This window comes from Poromitra crassiceps, assembly GCF_964638095.1.
Source record: "Poromitra crassiceps genome assembly, chromosome: 26".
NCBI lineage: Eukaryota > Metazoa > Chordata > Actinopteri > Beryciformes > Melamphaidae > Poromitra > Poromitra crassiceps.
The window spans coordinates 16,386,125-16,392,249 of NC_139640.1; positions in this window are offsets into that span (position 1 = coordinate 16,386,125).

The following is a 6,125-nucleotide window of genomic DNA, read 5'->3' on the forward strand; positions in this document are numbered from 1 at the left end:
GGTTTACCACATTATCTTCATGAGAGAGAGGGGGGAGGGAGAGAGAGGGGGTGAGAGAGAAAGAAGGAGAGAAAACCAGCGGAGAAATGTGCCGTTTGCGCTGCAGTCAGAGCACATTATTTTCGGATTAACGAACTGTCGGATTAGTGAGATTTTCGTTGTTGGGCTAACGAGCTGTCGGACTAATGAGATGTCTGTCCAATGGGCCATTTTTCGGACTCGTGAGGTGTCGGACTCGTGAGGTGTGGGACTCGTGAGGTGTCGGACTAGGGGGCAGTTCCCCAACAGCTCGTTCACCAGCATCCGGACAGGAAGCCCTGCATCTTGGATTCCTAATCATTTCTCCTTTCCTCTAAATTGCTTTACTCATTCTGCTCTCTTGTAAATACTGTATTTTGATTAGATTCAAAGTGTATTATTAAACATGTTTGCATTTTGTATGAATTGAGCTGTAGCCTATAGTTTAGGTCTATTTGTTATGATTAAAATAAAGACAATCTTCATGATCACATTTCAGAGATTTATTCAAGTATTTCCGATATACAAAAGTATTAAAGTATGGAACCATCAAAGCAGGAGAATTACACAATAAAAAAAAAAAACTTTGTGATAATGCTTCATATGTAAAAATAAATAAATAAAATACATTCATGAAGTAGGAAGACTAAGACCAATGTATCCTCCACTTTAAGTATGCAATCTTTACAGATACTATAAAGAACTGCTGAATAGAGGTCAACAGTCATGTGACGTTTCTTGCCCCAGAAGTGAATTCATTTTCTCCATAAGACATTTTGAAAAATCCTTATCCACCTTATTTTTGAATGCCCCACTGTAACAAATAATTGTGGGAACAAGGTCCGGTTTAACGTGACTTATTGTTGCAGCTTGCCATTTCCTTTGTTATACTCGGCTGCAGACCCGAATTATAAACCGGAAGCTGGAGTCCGTTATTAAAGTTATAAATATAGTCACGTTATAAACGACTAACCAACGCTGCGGGTCCGTATGGAAACAGTGTTACTCGAAATGGTTAAAAGTTAAATCAATTTGGTCATTCAGTGGCGTTTTACTGCCATGTAAAGTAACTATTAGGCTAGCCGTTAGCATTAGCCACAGTAGCCGACTACCCACAATGCATTACGTTATCCCAGCACCCGAACGACACGGCTGTAGAGCAGAATGGCTCTGCTGTAAAATCCTCATAGACATTTTTTTTGTCAAGGTAAAACAGTGTAAAAATTACACCGGAAGCGGAAGAAGCACCCATCAGGCATCATGGCAGCTAGAATTAAGGTGGATATAACGAATTTTAAGGCTTGAACCAAGCCACCCAGTCTTCAAGCCACCACACTACCTCACCTCTCTCCTCCATATAGCCTGCAATGCTTACAACACTAGGTCAAGTGAGCACATCAAGCTTCCCCAGCTTAGTCAGATACAGATCTGATTTCGGCCGCACCTCCTTCCACTTTGCAGCCGCAAACTCACAACCCTGACATCACTTTCCATCTTCAAACAGAAACTCAACCAACTTGTTGACCGCTGTACCTGCTGATTAGCTCCGGATCCCTCTCTCACACACACACACACACACTTACACACACACACACACACACACACACACACACACACACACACACACACACACACACACACACACACACACACACACACACACACGCACACACACAGAGAGTGTGAGAGGTGCGCGCCGAGGACAGAGAGAGATGGAGAGAGCTTAGGTCGACAGAGTCCACATAATATGTCGCAGAGATTATGGTGCGCTCAAGTGCAGCAGGTATTTTTGCACGTAAGAGGTGCTTTTCAAAGCTCTGAGCGCAAAGTAATTGCACCATGCTGACGATAGGTGTAGGAGCCAAAAAGTAAAGTTTTCATTTGCGTTTGTTTGACGACGATTGTAAGTGATGAGGTCACTGTCAGCAGTGTAATGGAAATCGTGATGTCACTGTTGAGAAAACTGGGAATTATGACATCATCGGTGATGTCGCTCAGGCGGTACCCGCCATGGTATAAATGTGTTTAGTTTCGAATAGTTCAGTTTAGTTTGGATTCTTAGTTGAAGCGTGTAAGGCTAGAAGGAAGTCAGTTTTTGACCTTACTTCAAGATCGTACTTCAAGGTGTTTGAACAAGTTAGTTAGGTGACAGCTGGCTAGCTATAAAGAACTTAGCGCTTTTGCGACGATAGGGTCCTTGGTGTCTCAAAGCTTCCAAATGAACTCACCTGCTTCTCTGTGTCTACATCTTTGTGATTGGTCTAGATTTAATAAGGGACATTAATAAAGGATAATGGCAATTTAAATGATTAGCACATCTTCCACCAGAGAGGGAGCTGATCAGTCAAATATCTGCTGTAGTGTTTGGCTGCATTAAAAGCCTGCAGACTCTCTGCCCTCCATGACACATGGTTAAACTCCTGCTTAGCAGCATTCTTCTTCTTCCCCATCTGGCAGCCAGGAACACTTTGAGAATACAATATATAGAATAGAATAGAATAGAATAGAATAGAATAGAATAGAATAGAATAGAATAGCATCAGTGTTCATTTACAGCACATCTAACAGCAATTACATTCAGAATAACTCACTAACTCACTGTTCATTTACAGCACATGTCACAGTGCAAAGAGGAAAGAACATCAGAGCACAATGACGTCAGTACTGTGTATCAGCAAGTACTCCAGATTAAGTACTCTCTACTGTGTCTCTAAGACCAGCAGGTGGCAGTGTTTCTTAATTTGTCAGCACCTGAGGCCACTGAGCTTCTCTTTCAGCCAGCAGCATTCAGCAGCTCAAGAGAAGAGGAGAGAAATCCTTCCATTGACCTTTTTCATCAGCAGCCATTTTGCGTCTAAAAGGCAGGAAGTAACACAGGTGCAAGCAAAACATTAATGAGGGTTTCCAACTTCCAATCCATTTAAGTGTTCCAGTGCTGTTTGGGTTGCACCTGTGTTACTATTGCTCTATTGACATCGTGAAGGGCAATTTTTCTGAAAATGAGCCAATGACACATCCTTTGCATAGGTCAGGATCCATTAAACTGAGACCACTGATGCTTTTAATTAAAGCACCTGACAGTAGCAGGCTGGTAGCAGGGCACTGCCAAGGTGGCCTAAAACTGGTTTTATGCTTACGCGAAATTACCAGCGCCGAGGGGTCCCCGCAGCTGGCCGTCCTATCGGCGCAGCTCGGCAGAAGGGGGCGTGCAGCTCCTCGAAAATGTGACTCCGCGGCGTCAATGCGGACGTGACATGACCAGCACGAGAGCTGTGATTGGCCGTTGCCTTGGGCTGCGCACATATCCGCTGACGTACTTGTTGTGAGGAATGAGGAAATGCCATTTCCTCATTTAACAGTGCTTGTCCCTCATCTAGCAAAGCCTTCTGCAGGCTCACCGGAATGAGTTTTGAAATAAAGGGACAATAAAATGTCCCCCCACCGACATGATTGAAAGTTCTTGGTAAACGACATGATAACGTCATATGCAATGTACCACAAGCCACCTAGTGTTTTGGACGTGTACCGCAACCAATGCACTCAGTTACGTTCGAGTATGCACAGTCTCGCTGGCAAGCAGCCGCCCTGGAACTACTTTTAAGTAGGGGGTGCTCTAAGGAAGGGACTCTCGGCACTGCCCGCCAGGGCCATATTTAGAGGAATATTTCATTTTAAATTAACATCAGGAGGATTATACTGTTGTGATGTCATTATTCAGTATCTTCTCCTTTTCTCACTCACTTTCATGTAAGCACCTGCTCTCCCTTTAGTCGTTTTACACTACAACAGACAGCAACACAGGCAGAATCACTGAAATTATTATTATTATTATTATGGAAAACCAGATTATGATGAAAATCAAACACTTTTGAAGAGAGAGCGTATGAAACCAATCAATCAATCAATCAATCAATCAATCAATCAATGTAAATTTCAATTCAATTTCAATTTATTTGTTCAGAAGGGACAGTGTACATTAATGAACATTTTAGCAAAATGTAAATGCACGACAACTGCAGTCACAAGACTGATTTTCATTGTTAGTCCCCCTGCCAGAAGGTACAGGCCTTGTGTCCTGATAGGGAAAAAGAACAAGGTGCAAATATACAGGATTAAAATAACATCTTATCTCTAAGACAAGTGCAGCAAGAGAAAGAGAGCTAGCTAACACACAAGTATACAATCAGAATAACTATACTCTACATATCTACATATAGAGATTTAAACAACAAATATGAAAAGAAAGAAATGTACAGCAAACTACCCACATAGCAATACAGTAGAACCATTCTAGTTCTTTACCCCTAACTATGTGTACAGGTTTGAGTGGACTTCAGCCATCTCTTCATTTGACCTTTAAACATGCTCAGCGTCTCTGAGAAGGAGAGCTAGCTAATACACAAGTATACAATCAGAGTAACTATACTCTTAAAAAAGTTTAACGAATATGAAAAGAAAGCAATGTAGCCTACAGCAAACTACCCATGTGACCATGTACAGCCGAGTTACAAACCTCTTTCTGTGTTGTCAGTAGGGGGTTCTCTGCCTATAACTCAAAATTGTCATATAGATGTCTTCAGGCTGGGATGCTCATCCAACTTAACTTGTAACACAGGCTCCCCACAGGGCAGCGTCTTTTCATCTGTTTTCTTTATCTTGTACACAGACAGCTGCAGATCTAACAGGGACAACAGCCTTATAGTCAAATACTCTGACGACGCTGCACTCCTGTCTCTCCTCCAGGGGGCAGAGTTGAACCACGGTTGTGCCCTTCCTGATTTTGTTCAATGGTGCGATGAAAACTTCCTTGATCTTAATGTGTCAAAGACAAAGGAGCTTGTAATCGATCTTAGAAATAAGGAAGCTGACCCTGTTGCTAGCTCCATTCATGGTGAAGACGTCCAGATTGTCCATTCTTAAAAGGTACCTGGGAACAGTGTTCGACTCGCATCTTAAGTTTGACACAAACATAGGGTCTCTTGTTAAGAGAGGCCAACAGAAAATCTACCTACTAAGGAAAATTAACTCCTTTAAAGTGTCAAAAACCATCCTGTGCACTGTTTACAGATCTTATATTGAGAGCCTTATAACCTTTTCTTTTATATGTTGGTTTAATGGTTTGTCTGTAAAGGACAGAAACAGCCTTAACAATATCGTCAAAGTCTGCTCCAAAATCACTGGAGTCCAGCAGAGTGACCTGAACGCGCTCTGGAAGAAGCGAGTGGTTCAGAAAGCAAAAGGTGTTATGGACCAACCTGACCATATCCTGTCCTCTAAATTTGCCCTCCTGCCGCTGGGACGGCGCTATCGAGCACCTCCCTGCAGAACAAACCCTTACTCCAAATCCTTCATTCCCTCAGACATTCAGCTGTTGAATGCAGAGAAGTAGAAACAGTACTTACTGTATGTATGTAGTATGTACTTGAACCAACAACACTGTGCATCCTAGTGTATGTATGTAGTATGTACTTGAACCAACAACACTGTGCATCCTAGCATTTGCACTTTTTTTTGTATGCAATTTTAGGCATTCTCCTCTTACCTCTTTTCATTTGAATGTTGCACTCTATGCAGTCTGCATTTGTTTGCACTTTTTATGCATTCTCCTCTTACCTCTTTTCATTTGAATGTTGCACTCTATGCAGTCTGCATTTGTTTGCACTTTTTATGCACCATGCATCTCTGTGGCTTAGATCCATGTGTGCTGCGGGACACGAGGAATCAAACGCACTTCCCCTCGGTCGATCACACTGAGTTTCTCTTTTTGTTTTGTTTTTCTCTCTGTATGTTTCTGTATTTTGTATCTTGTGATTTAGGACAGAGACACAATGTGTTTACCCGCAACGCTGATGAACTGCAGAAACTGAATTGCCCCTTGGGGATAAATAAAGTTTTCTGAATCTGAATCTGAATCTGAATCAAACGTGAAGTTTGGTGCGCGTGTGACCATATAGGGCCGAGTTACAAACCACTTTCTGTGTTTGCCAGTAGAAGGCGCTATGACTAGATGGATATTGACATATAGATGTCTTCAGGCTGGGACACGTATCAAACACGAGAAGTTTGGCCCAGATTGGACAATCTACAATGGAGTTCCTCCAACTTCC